The sequence below is a fragment of the Carassius auratus genome, unplaced genomic scaffold, assembly GCF_003368295.1.
Source record: "Carassius auratus strain Wakin unplaced genomic scaffold, ASM336829v1 scaf_tig00048091, whole genome shotgun sequence".
In the NCBI taxonomy this organism is placed as follows: Eukaryota; Metazoa; Chordata; class Actinopteri; order Cypriniformes; family Cyprinidae; genus Carassius; species Carassius auratus.
In genome coordinates this window covers 264-20,506 of record NW_020527060.1, presented here as the reverse complement: position 1 = coordinate 20,506, position 20,243 = coordinate 264, and the positions used below count along the sequence as shown (strand labels likewise).

General features: G+C 35.9%; 1 pseudogene; it reads right to left on the bottom strand.

Moving 5' to 3' along the window:
* Positions 1-871: 871 nt before the first annotated feature.
* Positions 872-19,188, bottom strand: LOC113088995 (WD repeat-containing protein 19-like; annotated as a pseudogene).
* Between the last annotated feature and the right edge of the window lie 1,055 nt (positions 19,189-20,243).

The window sequence follows — 20,243 nt, the reverse complement described above, 5'->3', positions numbered from 1 at the left end:
TGAGAATAAGATTAATTATATTTAAATAAATCATTAATTATATAGCAAATTTATGATGTTTGCGTGTTTGTGCACACACATTTATCAATATATAATTATATATTTATATAAACATTAGCTACACTGATCAAAATAATTAATAAAGCATCTTATTCTCTCTACATACATACGGATAACATCTAAATGAATAATTAATTATATGATATAATAATCATGAAATAATTATTAATACATTGATGCATAGCAGTATAAGTTATATCAAATAAATTTCATCTTCTTCTCTCTCTATATGTATATGAAGTAGAAAAACTTTAGTGCATAGGTGTCTGAGATACTAGCAGAAATACAGCGCAAATGAGAAATAAAACACTTCAATTGGGTTTCAGAATTTGTGAAGCTATTCTGCTCACAGTGTGGCACAGTGCCAGCGTGCTGCAGAGGAGACACACACACACACACACACAGCTTCACGATGGTCTTTACATCAGCATTTCAGATGCTGTAAAACATCAGCACTCACACCTATCACACACACACACAAACTTGTGTCAGATGTGGTAGTTTAACAGGTGAATTATGATTTAAAGAAAACAATTACAGCGAGTGACTATAATTCTTATAAAAGTCATCACTGCACAACCGCATCCATTCAGATAATAAAAAACAAGACAGATGCTATGCCAAATATGGGGCATGCTTTCATGGCTTCTGCACGTATAGAACACACACACACACACACACACACACACACACACACCATCTGTCCAGGGCTAACAGGAACACAATTTATCTTCTGCATGGGCAAATTTGACCACTACAAATGAAGAATGGAGCTCACTGTTCAGATGCCATGACCGAACACAAGGCAGGATTGGGTCATGCATTTAATTTTTAGTGTGAACTGCCTCTTTAAAAGCACATAATTCAATTTCAAACAACAGATAGACCAGCAAATAAATCAGGCTTCACAAAAATTTAGCAATTTGTATATTACAGCTTATTCAAAACACAGTTGGCCTATACAGTATGTCAAAAGCTATGGAGTAAAGCTAAACTTTAAAAGTCAAGAGTAGCCGACTTTAAACTCATTCATTATAACATTCACAGCCACATATAAGGTGAAGGGACAGTCCAGCTCAACAGAACTGTCAGCAGTCTTTCTCCTTTCATTAGCTCACACTGCAGTGCTGAACTCTTGTGGCCAAGCTATTAAACAGCAGTACAAACCCCTCCGATTAAACCTGATCCTCTTTACCAGGTTAATGTGCAGAGATAACATTCATGAGTTGATTTCCCCCCAAAATATCAATGCTATGTGGCTGTATTGTTTTCAACATTGCTGTGTGTTTGAGCCACCTAATAAAGCAACATCATTTCATTTTCATTATTATAAATGTTCCTAGTCCCTCCTGAAAGTATATATTTCACCTATAAGACACTGTAGAAATACAGAGTAACTACTGATGACAAACATGTTTACAATGTACCAAAAAAAATATTTTATTCAGTTTTTTAAGATTAATAAACCATGATTGCAAATTGCTACAATACTGGTAAATAAATAAAAGAAATATTTTTTAATGTTGAATAAAAGATGATCATTCCTGACTTCTCAAAATTCAGTAAACAGGAAACAATCTGAAAACAGGAAACATAAGAGCAACAGTTATTCAAAATCATCCACAGTTTTGTTCACAAAATAATCATGAAACAAAAAGTATTAAACACTGCATTTCCAATTCTGTAAGGAATTAAATATGGGATGATGTGCTATTTTGTCAACTAAAATATGCAAACGTTGTTGCATAATAAAAATAATGTTACTTTAAGCAAAAATAAGTGTTTGAATGTGCAATTGTGTTACTGTTGTAGTTTCCGACATATAATGTTTCTAGGGATGCACGATCATGATTTTCATGGCCGATTCAGAAACCGATTTTTTTTTTTTTTTTTTTTTATCTTTAAGTAACAAACAAGAAAGAAGGAAAGTGTGCATAAACAGACATCAGAGCTTTTGTTTTTGAATTGGGTTGAAACTACATAGAACTGGCCTTAAATTAAACGATTAACAGTAACCATGTGAAATTATAGTCAATAACTGCATAGTTCTACAATCCAAACAACACAATCACATCACATTGAATAAGATGTTTCTTAATCAGCGTTCAGTATTTGTTTTAGTTTTTAAATTAGTTTTTAAATTTAAAAAAGGTCTTTACCAGTGAGACTAAATAAAAGTATGCTATATAAATAAATTATTCCAAAATTTTAAAAACAAATAATGCAAATAAAACAAAGATACAAAGTGTTTCAATCATCCAATAAAAAAATGTAATAAATAAATAAATAAAATTAGCTTAATGATTAACATCTATTTTTTTTACTTGAGCCAATGAAAAATAAAAACTATTGTCTCAAGTGAAAAAAAATATAGATGTGAATCATTACCCTAAAATGTTTTCATTGGATGAATTAATTTTTTCAGTGAGCTACAGCAGGTAATTTTTAAATCAAATTAAGTCAATGTAATTTTAAGGCAAAATAAAAATAATAATACTAATGCAGAACGGCTGATTGTTTCTATGTCTATTGGAGTGTGCATGTGTGTACAATTAAATGTAATAAAATCTGGAAATTAAAAAAAATATATAAATGAAAGGACTGTTGAAATTGTGTAAAATAAAAAATTCATTCTTAAAGGTATAATTCTCTACAAAATAAACATAAGAGAAGACATCGAGAAAGGTCTGTTCGGTTGCCAACATTCTTCAAAATATCTAACTTTTATGTTTCACATAAAAAAAAAAAGATTTGGAATTACATAAGAGTTAGTAAATGATAATATAATTTTCATTTTTTAGGTGAACTATTACTTTAAAATTCCATGTTCAATGTAAATTCAATGTAAAAAAATAAATGTAATCGTTCAATTCTCATTTACATCAGTCTCAGAGTTTTGGCCAAACAAGAGTTTATTCTCTTAAATCTGATACAACTATATTTAAGAGTTTTTATTCTGTCATCACCCTCTCTTGATCTCTGGTCCTCAGTGCTCCAGTTGGTCCTGCTGCAGATATCTGGAGCAGTCTGAGGTTTTCTTCACCTCACTGACATTTAAAGGCTCAGAGCACATGGGACACACCGACTCGGTCTCTAAGAGTCTGAAACAAACGCATACAGATACAGAAAATCAATGGATGGGTGGGTGACTAGACCGGTGGACCACGGATGGATGAGACTTACTGGGTGAACTGTGAATAGAGAGCGGGGAAATCACAGTGTGGGCACACACACCAATCCTCCTTGACCATGTGACGACCCTGAAAATAATGACACGCACATCTATCAGACAACCAGCGTCTGCATATACACACTAAAAGATCAAGTCATGTTTAATGTCATTCCTCCCCTTACAGACACAAACAACTAAAGAATGAAATATAGCACCAAGAGAGCAAGTTAAGGAAGAGGCTGAGGAGCGGTTCTCTGGATCTGAAGCAGTTGGTCAGTAGATGAAGGTGTCTGTACTCACTGTGGCGATACAGTAGGGCAGATTGTTTTTACAGCCGGGACAGAGCAGCTCACAGTCAGGCAGACCGAAGCCACAGGAGGGACAGGGGGAGCTCTCCTCCTCCAGCTCTGAAGTATCTGGACGACTGACGGAAAACACAAGAGTGTCAATGATTGGCTCACTGCAACGCAGATGTGTTTCATACATTTAACTCAAAGCAAATATTTCTGTACATATGAAAAATGTATAAAACTCTCACATACCTTGGGTAAAGAAAAACAAAGAACAGAAAGAAAAAACGTTTTACAAAATGCAAAGTACAGGATATCTGCCGGATTTTTAAGCTCAGATTTAAGATACGATTAGGGCAATGTCAGATACTAAACTGTAAAAAACAGTTTTCACAAAACAAACAGTTTTATAAAATGATAAACTTCACATTTCAGCCTTCAAACCAATTTTAAGAAAATGGATGAATTCAAATTAAATTTAGATTTATGCATTTAGCAGACGCTTTTATCCAAAGCGACTTAGGCTATCAATTTTTACCTATCATGTGTTCCCGGGGAATCGAACCCACAACGCTTGATAACACAATGCTCTACCAATTGAGCTACAGGAACACTGAGTCAAAAGTGATGAGTCATGATGAGGATGAGTACAAAGTATCAATTATTATATGAATTTAAACAATTACTTATAATTAGAACAGTAATTTTGTGCAGCTTTTGTACACTGTATTTCAGAACAATTTTGTTTACACATCATCTGCAATCCGGTTTAAACCAGTGGTTTTCAACAAGGGGTCAGGGCGCAGAAGAAGGGCCTCAGATTACCCGAAATAATTTAAAATAAGACAAAACAAGCTTGAAAATAAGAAAAAAAGGGCATTTTTATAAAGAATAAAAAAATTTCTAGTTATGCCAAACTAGTTGTTGCTGGAGAACGCTTGGAATTCTAAAACTGAATTAATTCTAATTATTTGAGTAACTCCTGGAGACTCTTATTTTTATTTGCTTAAGAAAGGGGTGATTTAAAACAGTGGCGTAGGCAAAAGTGAGTGGACACAAGTAACTAACGGATGGAGTCCGACTCAATATTCAGGTCATTTCAATCTGTTAGTTTCTTTCCCTCGTCAGAAGTCCTTTTTACAAAATTATGCAACTCGTCTAGTAAGTCAAAAACACATTTTCAGGAACTGCTGGTTTAAACAGAAGCACTTGATGCGCCATTTACAGCTTTTACCTTATTTGTATCATGTGCAAATAAACAACTCTATTAATGGGCGCAATTTATTCTCAGTAAATGTCCCTTGTGCGTCTTACCGGACCATGGCCTCGATCTTCTTCTTGTATTTGAGATCAATCTTGTTTCGATATTCTGGTCTCATCAGCATAGAGGCAAAGCTGAAGGCAGAGTTTCTTAATCCAGCACGATGACATTCAATCACCGCTGATGTGAGGATGGGGACAATGTCTGTAGGACACACACACACACACACACACAGTTTTATGCAACATTAAATGTGGACTTAGCTAAAAAAGGCATAATGTTCAGGGAAACCACAAAGACTATGACAGAGATGCCTTGATAGATTGAATGAACTGCTGTTGTGTGGAATCAGCTCATTACACATCACTGTCAAAAAACTCTTAAAGCTGTGTTGGTCATTATATAATTAGCTTACAAGGCACACGTGATCCAAGAGATCTATTATTGACTGTTAAACCAGAGATATGTCATCTCCTCTCTATATAAGAAACGGTCTAGTGGATCTGACTGCTATAGCAGTACTGAAGTAGTTCGCTGTACGAGAGAGGCTCACGGGACGGGAATCTGCTGATGTTGTTGGACACACGGATGAGCATTCGTGCCCCCTTTAAATGATCTCCTCTTTTGACATGGATCTGAAAAAATTGATGAAAACACAAACATGTAAAACTTTGCAGAACAGTGAATATCTCATAAATAAAATTTACAGAATTCTAGACCTATTTCATCCACTAACGTGTTTATTTACATAAATATAAAAATATTAATAGTAAACTGAGGCCGCAATAAGTATTTGAACACTTTTGTTCACTTCAACCACATTTAAAATTAATGTGAAAAATATTAGATACAAGCCATCAAATCAAGTGATGCACAACCAACCAGTATCTAGGTGATTTTTACTGGATTTATGAAGTCAGTTTCTGAAATTAATAAAACAATCGGGAAGATTTTTAAATGTTTTTGAAAGTCTCTTACGATCACCAAAGCTGCATATATTTGATAAAAATACTATTTATTTTAAATTGTACATTTTACAATTTTAAATAGCTGTTGGATAAATCATACTTCATAAATCATACTCCCATGCTGATTTGGCGCTCAAGTTTCATATCTTTTTTTACCTTTTATTCTAGTCTATTACTTTTATTTTCAACTTATTTTCATTTCTTATTATTAGAAATATTGAAAATATATATATATCTTTTTTTTTTTTTTTTGGAAACATTGATCATTTTTAACCACTATTTAATGAACAAAGCTTCAAAGAACATTTGCATTTATTTGAAATAGACTACATATACATACATATATATATATATATATATATAGTGATTATGTAAAAATATTTACCATCACTTTTAATCAATGTAACGCCTGCCTAATGAATTAAAGTATGCATTTCTTGGTATGCAATAAAAACTTTGGAATATGCTTCTTGGATTGATACTTTGCAATATAATGCTATAACGTTCATTCATTTTTCCTTTTTGGGCCCACTACACAAAATATTTGATCATAATGATAAATGTTGTGAAAACACTGAATTATTTGTATTTATTATTTTTCTACAAATAAGATCTGTGAGGTTGAGACAGAGCAGACCTGTATGTGTGTGAATGTGTTTCCCACCTTCACTAGTATGTAGCTGTGCAGGATCATCAGGTTTGTGGCCATCTCTGCAGGGATCTTAATGTTCTGCGTCTGAAGCTCAGCATACATGCTGAACAACACATCATGGGCATTCCTGTAGTTTCCTACAACACACACACACACACTTTAATTGTGCTTTACAAAAAACACAAGGTGGGAATTCCCTGAGTAGTTATTATCTTAAACTTGGAGTCTGCATTGGTGCAACACACTCCCAAACATTTGCGCTTAAAGCAGCAACAGTGAATGACTGTTTAGTAAATGTACTCCATTAGACCTTCACTACATGGATAACCAAAAAGCACTGAAAGTAGACCTGCAGATTGCTCCTCTCTGGCGATTATAATAGCAGTTCTCGCCGCCTCTCTGTACTGTTTGAGAGCCATGTACAACCGGAACAGATATTTAGCATCCTAGAAAAGAGCAGAACCAACAAACATTATCTAGTCCATACACTTTATCTGAAAACAGACTTCTGATGCTAATGTAAATACTAATATCATCAAATAAGGTAGAACATCCTACACAAATGATTTGCTCCCAATCAAACCATTTTCCAACATAAACTGTTTTAATAACTACAAAACAAAGACACACAGTCAGAATATGAAGTAATAAAGCAGAGGAACTTTACTGAAGCACACTTGGACATTGCACACACACACACACACACACACACGGGCCTTCTGCTGGGTCACCACAAAGGAAATATCAGCAGATGCAATGAGCTACTCACGGCAAGAGACTACACACATGCAGTGACATGAAGAGAGAGAGGATGAGTGAGAGATGATGAGTGGAAGGACAACAGGAACCAATCACATGATGAGAGCAACAAATCATTCACATTATAAAATTGCAAATATCAATAGATGCTGGTTTTGAAAACAGGAACTTGAAGGGTTCACTGCCCACATTTTCTAAAAGAAACACCTGACAAAAATTGATAAAGTAAAGGCAATGTTAGAGCAACTACTAGATAATCCTCATGTGTCTAATTTAATTTATTTTGTGAAAATCCTGGAGCAAGCAGTGATGTCATGGAACAAACATTTACAGATAGTTGACTCCAAATTCAGATTGGAACAAAAGCGATAAGTTTCTACAATACCATTCAAAAGCAGTTAGATATTTAAAAAAACATATGTAAAAAAAAAAAAGAGTACTAATGTATAAATGTGTACTAAGTATTATTACATTTACTCCAGTCTTCAGTGTCTTTAATGCTGATTTGCTGATCAAAAAACTGTTTTTTTTTTTTTTTTTTTGGAAACCATAATACATTTTCAGATACATTTGTATTTTTTTTTTTGGATGAAAATAAAGTCCAAAAGAACAAGATTTATTTGAATTTGTTTTGTAAAAATGTAGAAGTCTCCACTCTCACTTTTGATCACTTTATTTCATCTTGCTAAACTAAATCTTGACAAAACATTATATATTTTTTTATTATAGATTTTTTTTAATAAACTAAAATATACTATATTTCTTTGAGGAACAATGTCATATTCCGATTCATTAAGTTCCAATTAATGTATTAAACAAAATTCCGAATTTAATTTAATTCCAGATAATATTACCTTTGGCATTCCGTCACTTTCCCCCATCAGATAATCAATAAGCTGATTGGTCAGAGCTTCATCCTTTGCTTCCCCTACCTGTTAAACAGACAGTGATAAAATCTTTAACAGAAATTAATTATAATTATAAATCTATAACATTTTTGTATTAATTTTTTTTTTTAAGCAAGTGAATTCAAGCATCAGGCAACATTGATATCTGTTTATTTCTTGTCTTTAAAAAACATTATCTAGAAATGGGAATCAGACGGGATCTGGTGATATCTCTGGGTAATACTATTCAAAATAAATGATGTGAGCTGTAGCGTAGTAAAGAGCGAGAGAGTTGCTCCCCAGCTGTACTTACTGTCTCAATGGCCATCTCTATGGACAAACTGTCATCAGAGCTAGGACATTTCAAGAAGTGCTTCAGCGCCTGTGTGTGGACAGTCAGACACAGATATATTAATACGCATTTAATGACGGAGGTAATTAGCACAGTCAGTTGAGTAAAGAACCCCTTTGGAGTTAATGAGCAAAGAGAGAAGGGCGAGCAAGTGTGTCGAAGACTGAGAGCAAATGAAGAGAAAGTGCACTCATGCATGGGAGGGAGGGAAAGACAGGAAAAGAAGCACACACAGTTCTCGTACCCTGCTGTACTGTCCACACTTCTGGAAGAACTTCCCAGCCTGAAGATGATTCTTCTCCCCCTCAAAATACAACGCTATGCTCTGATAGTCCTCTACTGTAGCCTCCGAACCTGGACACATGCACAGAGCATTGACATACTGAACTATTTATTTTGAAAACTAGCATAACTCAAATTTCATCAGCACATATACGATGTGGACATGTACTGCGCAACAGGAGTGAGGAGATCAGAGAGCTCACCGATGATGTCAGCGTAGACCTCCATCTGCCCGTGCTGCTGGGCGAGCTGGAAAGCTTCATCGCTGCAACGTGATAAAACCAGGAACTGGATCGCTGAGCCATAATCACTCAAACGCAGGAAGAACCTGTGCAGTCACAAAACATTTGTCAGGCAAACAAAGGACTAATAATCTGGAAAATGCACTTTCACTGGTTAGGAATACATCTTGTAAAAGAGGAGAAATTATATCATTTACCGTATTTTCCGGACTATAAGTCACACTTTTTTTCATAGTTTGGCTGGTCCTGCGACTTATAGTCAGGTGCGACTTATTTATCAAAATTAATTTGACATGAACCGAGAGAAATGAACCAAGAGAAAACATTACCATATCCAGCCACGAGAGGGCGCTCTATGCTGCTCCTGTAGTCTACACTGAAAACATAGAGCGCCCTCTCGTGGCTGGAGACGGTAATGTTTTCTCTTGGTTCTAAATAAATGCGACTTATAGTCCAGTGCGACTTATATATGTTTTTTTCCTCATCATGACATATTTTTGGGACTGATGCGACTTATAGTCCGAAAAATACGGGTAATTTCCTAGACAGAGGTTTTTGTGGTTTCTCTCTTTACTCACCTGGCCACCATTTTGGCTCCTTCAATGGACTGAGTTTCTCGTACGATGCGGACAGCATCCTCAGGGCTGTTAAGATGCTCCAGTAGGATCCGAATGACGTTGTCCCAGTCTCGTGCACTCTCATAGGCCATTGCTGCCTCTTTATATCTATTCACATTCGCAAAATTTGGAAAGTGGCAATCAGGGAATGCTGGACTAAGTGTTTCTTGAACATGATTTTATGATAATGTTCATGACACGAGAAGAAACGTTTCCCTGGATAAACACACTATCTTTTAGAATTCAGGTGCTCCTATTTAGAGAGAAACAGACCATTAATTAAACTGAGCTGAAAACATTTTCAATATTTTCAGTCAATCAGAAAAAAAATATATAATTTTATCCTCAATGCTGTATCTCAATTCACACAGTAGTACACAACAGTCAACCGCAAAAACAACGGTTTAATTCTAATGAGAAGGTGGAATTTATTTATTTTTTGCATTCTGGTGGAAAATTTTTAATAACAGTAAATACATATATATAAATGATTTATGTTGTTGGAAGTGTGTTTTCTTGGAGCGACTGTACTGCATTTGATACATACTTGCCATCTGCCTCTTTTGCCTTGGCGTACTGCAGGTGAATCTTTGGGGAAGTCACATGGGGCAAAAGCTCGCCCACCTTTGCCCTGAGTCAGCAGATCAACATTATCCACAAATCACAGGTTTCCACAGCACAACATTCAAATCTGTGATGTTTTGCGGTGAAGTTGCATTACCAGTTCTTGCAGCGTATGTAGACAGAGGCAGCTTTGTCATAGTACTGGCCTTTCTCATACAACTGAGCCGCTTCTGAATATTGCTACACACAAAAAGCATTCAGTTAACAACAAAAACATCATGAATCACAGCATACTACTCTTTAACAGAGGCAAATGAGATATAAACACACATTCAGAAACACAAACACACACCTTCATGCTTTCCAGAATGGCTCCACAGTCTTTCTTCAGAGCTCTGCTGGGGTGTTTGATGGCCTGGTTGGCTCCTCTACGGATGTCACCCATACGAATGGACATACGAGCCACTCCTGCCAGACAGCTCTCATCATGATCCTGGAACTACAAACACACGTATCAGGATCTCCTGCCAACTACGGGCCTCCATCCATCACATCTTTCAAGAAGCAGCTGAATAAACCTGCTATTGTACACTATAAATATCACTGGCTCTTAGACAAATTAGCTTTTGCAACTCTTTTGGAAGTAATGTAAGATGCAGGATCTATGTTCTATAATACAATAATTTCACAAACACTCACCTTATTGTTTCCTGTTATGCCTTTCTCGTAGTGAGCCAGTGCATTTGTATAATCTCCACTAGAAGGCGACACAACAACGTATGACATTACAGTCAGGTACAGGAAAATGTGCATGAGCATGTGATGTCGTATGTGATTAGCTAATGCAGTGTAGCTGACTTACACAAATTCGAGCTGTATGGCATATTCTTTAGAAATAAATGGGATCTCATCAGGGTCCAGTCTTTTGGCCAGCTGTAATGCACTGTCCCAATGCTGCAGGTCCCTTCTCATCTACACACACAACAGCTCAACTGCTACAGTGATAAAAGTAATACTTAAATGCACACATGTGAGGTTTCATGCATGTGTGTGCATGTCTGTTTTACCTCCAAAGCTGCCATCGGATAAGAAGAAGTCAGATACAAGTCCTGGGCTCGGTTGTAGTCGTTGCAGAACATGGCCAAATGACCAGCCAGCAAATTTTGATCTTCAATTCCCTACAGACACAGTTGAAGAAAAACAATGCATTGCATTAAACAGTTTAAACTTCTCGTTTTTAAAAATTGCTCTTTTCCAAAACCTACTACTACACCTAAATGGAGCCCTTTCTCAGACAGATATCATTTTTCAACAATTATTGACATACACACTATATTACCTTGGCATTAACTTACAGCAAACTTGTAAATGCTGCTGTAAAAAAGAGGTAGGGTTTATGCTGACAAAATAACTGGAGTAGTCTGGAATCCTTCACCAGATTCTGTCGTTTCATGACATTTTGACATGCGGTCACACCTTGATGTCCTCTAGGGACATGACCATGCCGACGTTTCCCATCATGCGGTATACTCTGATGGCCAGTTCCACCTCCATGTGATGAAGACATGCCCTGCCCAGCTCACTCCATGCCTCGCTTCTGTTCAAAGCTTTACAGATATTCCACGCATCAGAAAACCTGCACACACACACACTGTAGCTGAAGAAATCTGAAGTCAAATTAGTTGCAATCACTAATACATTATGCATGCAACAACCATGCTTCCAGAAGCATTGAGGTTTGTATTATTTGGCTTGAATTAGTAAACACTGCACAATAAACTAGCAATGTCGCATGAAAATACCTTTTGAGCATAACAGCCTGTTGCAGTAACGGCTGGAGTTTGTCTTTACTGGTGTCACTGTGTGGGTTGTTGAGGAATGAATGTGTGTTCAGAACCACACTATTAATCTTCCCACTCTGGGTCTGACATGTCAGCTCCCCGTTATGCAACAGCAAGGGCTTATGGGAAAATGGCAACTTGGTGGCACCTACTAGAATCACTTTAGAACCTAGAAAAAAAAATGCATTGCATACATGTTGATATTCTCATAACTTGACAATTTGAGACTTATCAAGGCAATGTTCATGTTTTCCTCAAAACGACTGAAAGAATGTCTGAGTGATATCAGTTTTACCCTGTATGGTGTCTTTGTGGAAGGCATACGTGTAAACTTTGTCTTCCTCATACGCCACAAACACGCCTTTATTGCCGAACCAGTTTTCCCACAATACCCCTTTAATGGCAGGAGAGAAGTCTGGGATCTCAAACACGGAATCATTCACCTGTAGGAAATACAGAATTCACATTAGCCTCTTACGACTGCTCACTAAAGACATAGTTCACCCAAAAATTTTAATTCTGTAATCATTTATTTAACCCTCATGTCCTTCCAAACCTAATCGACTTCCTTTTATCTGGAAGTCAATGGTCACCACAACTGTTTGGTTACCAATATTCTCTTCAGAAGATGTTTTGAATATAAAGTCAGTCACACAGGTTTGGAACGACATGAGGGGAAGTCATTTTAGGTGTACTATCCCTTTAAGAGATGAAATATGTTTTTGTACCGGGCAATATAGGAAGCTGTCACTTTTTTCATCAATAAAAACGAGACGTGTTCCATTGGGGTCTGGAAAGACTTTGCGTACACCCACTGTGTGCCGATACTCATTCACACTTTGCCAGTCTTCAAAATAAAAACACTGAATCAAGCCGGTCTACAGAAAGAAAGATGAGCAGAAAAACATTCAGAATGATACAAGTTTAGGTTAATAAGGTACATGAGGTCATGTTATATAAGAAACCGTCGCACTAAAGAGAACACATTACACACACTTTAGTACCTTACTGCTTTTATAAAACTTCGAAATGTTAAGGACATAAACTTTCATCCTATGCATCCTTTGCTAGAGGATATATACCATATAAAAATAACAGAACTATAATGTATTATTAACAGAAACCGGGAATGTTAATATAAGTAGATTGATTAACTATAATTCATTTTGTTACGTTTCAAGAACTTGGTTTTTTGATAAAGAAATGCTGTTTGATTTCAGTTTACATATTGATTGTACTTTTTAAATTGTTAAGATTGTTTTGATGTATTATTAATACTAATAATATTTTAAATATCCACTGTCATGTCAAATATGATGTAAAGCTGTGTCCATGCCATTTAAAAATATTAGGTCTCCGCTCATGTGGCATAGTAAAGTGTCCTTCAGGGTACTTTTCAGCTAATGTTTAATGAATGCTGCATTTTGGACATACAAGTTTTTGCATACTGTATAGTAAGGATTTAAGTGATGTATGCAATTTATGAAGTATATTTAACACAAACCAATTAGCATCTAAAACCATAACTATCGGTTTAATAAAACGAGGTAAAGGAGAAAAACTCACGTCCGTCCCATAATACAGAAACTCAGAGGTGAGAGCATGACTGAGTATGCGGTATTTCTGATCGGCTTCTGGGAACAGTTTCGTCTGTCTGTCCTCCTGAACAACCTGCTCATCTCCATCAATCTTTCATGCACATGCACACACACACAAATGAAAACAACAATTAAGATGAAAAAGCTGACCAATTAAAACATTTTTCACATGATTGTCTTCTTACCACATGCAACTGGACCTTCCCCTCAAACAAGGCAGCAGCATAGTCACAGTTCAGACACATACTGGCCACTGTTCCTAAATACTCGGTGTCTTTTACACGCTCCACACCTGAAACACACACATGCACACTTTCAGGGACAGTTCACCCAAAGATGAACATTCTGTCAGCATTTACTCACCATCATGTCATTCCAAAAACCCATAAGATTTTAAAATGATATGTAAAAATTGATAGCCTGAATGCACTGTAAGTCGCTTTGGATAAAAGCGTCTGCTAAATGCATAAATTTAATTTAATTTAATTTAAAACGCAAAATGAAACCTTATTTTTACTGAAATCTGACAGGTTTCTGTCCCTGCATTGAAAGTCCAAGTAATCAAAACGTATACGGTCATAAAAATAATCCATATGACTCGAGCAGTCTTGTGAAGAAATATGATTGATTTATAAGATGAACAGAGATTTCATATATATCTTAATTTGTGAAGAATAACTAAAGTCTTATGGGTTCAGAACAACATGAGGAAGAGCAAAAGATGACCGATTTTTCTTTTTTGGGTGAACTTTCCCTTTGAATACAGAAAGTCAAAACTTTCCCTTTGCCTGAGGGAATGTGAATGTGAATTCATGCTGGTTCTCACTTACCACTGTCTCCTAACGCATAAAACCATGCTCTGTTATTCATGCCTACAGCAACATGATATGGTCCAACAGCTATGAAACTAGGCTCTACTTCCACTGCAATAGCAACGGGGGGCCTCCTGAGAAGAGATAAAATACTATCAATAAATTATACTTTTACATCTTCTAAAAAACTTCTGGCCAAAACACAACATAAGAGTTGCTATGGCAGTTTCTCAAGTGCCCTGAATCATTCCCTTGGCTCCACCCCCATGTCAAAACAGTGCCAGAAATCAAGACGCACAAAAACGTGAAGCGCAAAGGGAAAACAAACTTGACTGAAATGCAAAATAAAAGCAGCGTTGCAAATAAATTAGTAGATCTGTCCATGGAAAATATGCATTGCAAAATCATTGCTTTCACGCGTTTCATTCATGTTTTACAATTATTTATTTTTGTTGGCAAACGTAATTTTTTCACAATACTACATTTTTTTTTTTTTTTTTGCAATTCATTATTTTTGTTTGCAAAACTTAATTATTTTGCATATAAATGCGACATTATATTGACTCCATAAGGTGTGCCATTCATTTTCTAAGCAGTCAGAGATGATGCAACGGGTTTAAAAAAAATCCCTCTGACCATATCTGCAGGTTCTTTTAAGCTGGGCCATTTAGCGACCACCCAGAGCACACTAGAAAGCATCTGCATGTCTGTGTGTCGTCTCTTACCCCTTCCACCTGGTTGTCGACTGTAACTTCCAGCAGCGATGTAAGATAAGCGATTCTAGTGCCACTGCTGTCTCCCAATATTGGCAGCTTGGTGAGGAAGACGTGCAAAGATCCCTGCTGAGAAGATACAGCGAGCAGCTGGCCGTCATCAGTCCAACACATCTGATCAAGGCCTGAGAAAAACACCCACAGAACTAAGAACCAATGCTTTACATACAAATACACTGCATGAGTACACACCAGATATTAAGTTTACCTTTGGTCTCCTCATCCAGAGTGACTATAGCATACATTTCCTTCAGATCAGTCAAGTCGTGTATCTTAATACTGACAGGGAGATATAATAATGTTATCTCAAAGCACAAGAAGATTGGTGGATGAAACCGTTATGAGGTGCATACTAATGAACACTTTTACCAGTTGTCCCCGCAGGACGCAGCCTTGTTTAGGGACTGTGAGATGGCGATGCTAGTCAGGCTGTCTTTATGATTGTGCGCTTGAAACAACTCTTGGCCAATCTCACGGATATGTGTGGAAATGACCACAAAGTAGCCATGTGAAAATCCAATCATGATATAGCCATCCCCATACCTGGAGAAAGAAAGGAACATGTGCTCAGTATATGAAAGACACAACTAAATGTGCAATTACTTGATTTGAGTGATTTGTTTTCTCTTTTTTTGTATTCTTTAGGTATAAGAAAGGTACATTACAAATAAAATGTATTATTATAATTATAAAATGACCTACAGCCAGACTTTGACATGCATATTAAAACTGTGTATGTGCGTGCGTGCATGGATGCGTATGTGTGTGTGTGTGTGTGGTGTGTGCGTGTGTGTGTGTGTGTGTGTGTGTACCAGCGGTAGGAGATGATGTTGCCGTAACGCTGCTGGAATGCCAGTTCTATGGGGTTATCAGGGTCATTCAGATTAAACAGAAACAGGGTCTTCTTCCCCAAAGCCACACTCACCTGTAAATTAAAGATCATTTAGTCAATCTATAGATATTTTTTCATACTCATGAAACAACGTAAAAAAAAAAAACAGATTTGGTGGAAGCCAGCCAAAGTTGCTTCTCAATGTTTCTGAGCAGATGAAGAAAAAATTTGATGGTTAGGGTTTAGAAATGTTATTTTTATTTTCCAATAAAGTTTAAAATAAAATAAAAATTGTAAAAATTGTTTTGCAAAAATGTTTATGTATAAAAGCGTAAAAATATTATTGCAATTTAAGATTTTGCTCTTACATTAATTTCTACCTACTGTATAAGTATGAGCTTGTGAACATACAGTGCTTTCTCCTGGAGATGATCTCTCGTCTGTTTTCATCACTGAGAACTGAACATCTGCAGGATCTGCTCTCACAGAAGTCTGAAGAAGAAAAAAGGTGAGATAGATTATGCTATTTATAGGTCTGCAATCAACATATACAGCATTACAGGATCTCTCTCTCTCTGAGGACCCTGACGCACCTGTCGAATGGTGTCTCCCTCGTGGTTGCTGATGGTTATGCTGCGGTCTTCGCTGCCCAAAGCCAGCAGGTTTATGGGAGCTCCAACAGCCACAAAGTGATTTTCTTTGTGTGCTTACCTACATGAACACATGCATGATGTGAAAACTAGTCAGCACTCTATAAAATTCAGGTTTCATAAATTAATCAAATTTCTACCCCAGATTAGATAGTAAAATAAAGAGGAAAATATGCTTTTAATAGACAAGTGTCGGTAGTTCGGAAATGTGATACATTCACGGTAATGAAATATGCTAATGAATATTCACTCCTAAATACCATGAATAATTATATATTACAAATTATTCCGAATTTCACATGAGAAGCACATGGAGGAACACGTGAGAGACGCGCTGAATGAAAGCACATTCACTCTCTGACAGCAGATGGCACTAAACTGCAGAAAAAAGCAGCCTTTACTCTGGAAACCCCATAAATAAAGCAGCTGTGCTACTTTCTAAACCATATTTAAATAGTTTAAAATAGCCATTCAGGTTTGTGTATTCGCTATGAATGTTCATCACAGCGCCAAATACTAAAGTATTTAGCCTTAATAGGCTATTTATTTTCAAACTCTTTTTTTTTTTTCATTTTAATTTGGACTATAACATGCCCTAGATAATTGTTTGAAAGTGTTTTGATTCTTTATTGTTCGTTCACACTTTACGTTAGGGCTTCATTGGTTAATTCATTAGTTAACAAACTAAAAAACATAGTTGAAAAACGTATAAAAATTCGTCTGAACATTCATTAATCTTAGGTATTACAATATTTATAATGTATAATATTTTATAATGTTGTAAAAATCTAAAGTTGCAACGGTTTTGTTTAATGAGCTAACATGAACTAAGAAATAAAATAAAAAAGATTAATGACTTCTGTAGCAAATGTAGCTATTGCTCATTGTGAATGTTAATGATTAACTAATGAAGTCTTATTGTAAAATTATACCTGTTGGTCTTTATAGTTCTTTTTGCACTTTAATCTGTGCAAAACCTAACTTTAATATATTTTTTTCTGTATTGCTTTATTGTATTTAAATGTTCAGTTATTTTTGTTATAATAAAAAAGTTATTTAACCTGTTATTATACTGTATTATGTCCAATGTTAAACTTCAATACCATGAATAATACCGTATACTGTGATGAAAGCATGAGCAATTAACCGCAATTGGAAAAGTTGATACCGGCATATCCCTAGCTTTCAAAACAGTTTTAAAGTTTAAAATTAAAAGAAATATTAGAAGTATCAAACCCCCAGTGTGTTTGAAGAGTTTATTGCATACAGCAAATCTATTTCTGTGCATGTGTCTGCCAAAAATATATATGTGAAACATATTATGAATACACTGAAAGTTGTAATAAATATAATTTCACCCAGAACCGGAATCTTGCGTTGAGGTTTGCTGGTTGTAGATGAGCAGGTTTCCTTTTAGATGTGCCAACAGCCAACAGCGGCCCAGTTCTGGACCAGAGCAGGAACGACATCTGATCTCTGTGTCAACAAGAAAACATGATTGAAATCAGATTCAATCGGTTTACTCTCAATAACATGTCCGCTCTCTCTCGTCACATCGACTAACTTCATGCCGCTGTCCCAGCTGTGAGGTCTTGTTAACATTTGCATCCCACAAGTAACAGAACTGGACTTCTCAGCAAGCACAGCCAAGATATCGCCATCTTTATCCCAGTCGAGGGACACACAGTTCCTGCATGCACAAAAATATCCAAGTGTGAGCAACAACAGAAAGAGAAGAATTATAGCTCTTTAGTTATGCAGAAACCAAATCACATCAGAGCTCTCTCTTCCAATTAAAGTGTCAGATATACAGAAGGTGTCTGAATGCTCACTTACCCAGGGAGATTCAACTCATTCACCTTCTGGCCATGCCGATCAAAGATTTTTACTAAATTGTCAGGCTAATGGATTATATAAAATATGACATACATCACTTTTAACTCTCACGGCTCCAGAAAAGACAGTAATAAACCACAGTTTCTCACCCTGCAACTGCAAGATAGTTTCCTACTGTTTTCTGCCATTTGTATTGCAAACATGATCCAGACCAGGACTTTTCTGACAGCGTGAAAACACGCTGAAAAGAGACAAACATCAAAATTTGACATCAATACAGTTCGCTGATCAATTACAGTCATACAATAACATTTTACAAATGACTCTAAACGACATTATCAACAAAGATAAAGTTACAACCGACCAGTTCTTTAGATAACATTTTTTTTAGTTAATCGATATTTCGCTAAGTATATATATGTTTATATATATTATTTACACGCATTTATGTTTTCTGCTAAGACATGAACTGCTAGCTAACTTCACTAGCCGTCGTGCTAACGCTGTCCGTGACGCTCTTAAAAACACGCCAACACTCGTCTTCACCAAAGCACATGTGCGCTTCAAACAGAGATATTACCTTTTTTAATGCGACATTGCTGTTTTATATATGTAAAAAAAGAAATACGTGCCTTCATTTTTGTTTTGTCGAAACGTTTCACTTCCCAAGCTGCTTCTCTCCGACGCGTCTTTGATCTCTCCTAGCAACCGCTTAGCAGCAGCCAATCAGCGTTCAGCAAGGCATGCTTGACGAAACAACGTAGTACGTAAAAGAAAATTTTAAATAAGATAAATACATAAAAAATAAAGAAATATATATTTCACTTATATTTATTTGATTGCCTAACACTAATCTTAGTGCATCTCTCCTGAAAACCATAAAACGAAGTTTTGAGTTTATTTTTTTTTATCATTAAATTGGTTGGAATACGAAATAAATGTAGAATTATTTTATTTCATTTCGTTTGTAGAGTATGCCAGGAACAAGTTATTTATATATAAAAAAAAGACATGAAATTGTATGTACAGTCAAACTCAACGTTTTGGCTATTTTTAAACCAAACTTTGTACAAAGATGGTTCTCAACTATCTGGAAGATATAACAGAATGATTTGATATACTATTTTAATTTATACAGTAAATTTTCCATACATAGTTATTCCCATTAAATGTTTCTGACTAAAACTGAGGGCTTATATAGATGATGTCAAGAATCAGAACAGGTGAGAACTAATGAGTAGCTATGGAAACAAATGAGTAAATTAACTCAGATTTCAGGTCAGTGCAGCAATGTAGTTCACTTAAAATATGCATTAAATACAAACAGTATAAAATAAACATTTAAATATACATGAAATTTAACATTAACCATTTCTATTGGACTGTTGGACCAAAAGTTCATTTCCCATCCTTTGAATGACATGCTTTACTGTTTGCATCATTGACAATTAACTACTAGAAGTAGAGACTTCTCACTATTCCTTCTCCATATAGACCTGTTAGGTGAACAGAAGCAGTCTCCATTTAAAGAGGTGAAAGATTTTGTGTTGACACTCGTGTGCAAGGATGGCATTCAAGGAAGTAAGTGACAGGAACAAAAATAGATGGTGCCATGCTTTCACTTCTATGAAACTTCTATGCCCACGTGTTGCTGAAAAAACCTTATTCACAAAAGGAATAATTTCAGCTGAATGCTGTTAACTGAATGTCGTATATGATGCTGCTTTGCATCTGAACTGCTGCTGGTTTATGATCTTGAGAAAATCCGCTGGAGCCACAATGTGAAGCGCTTTCA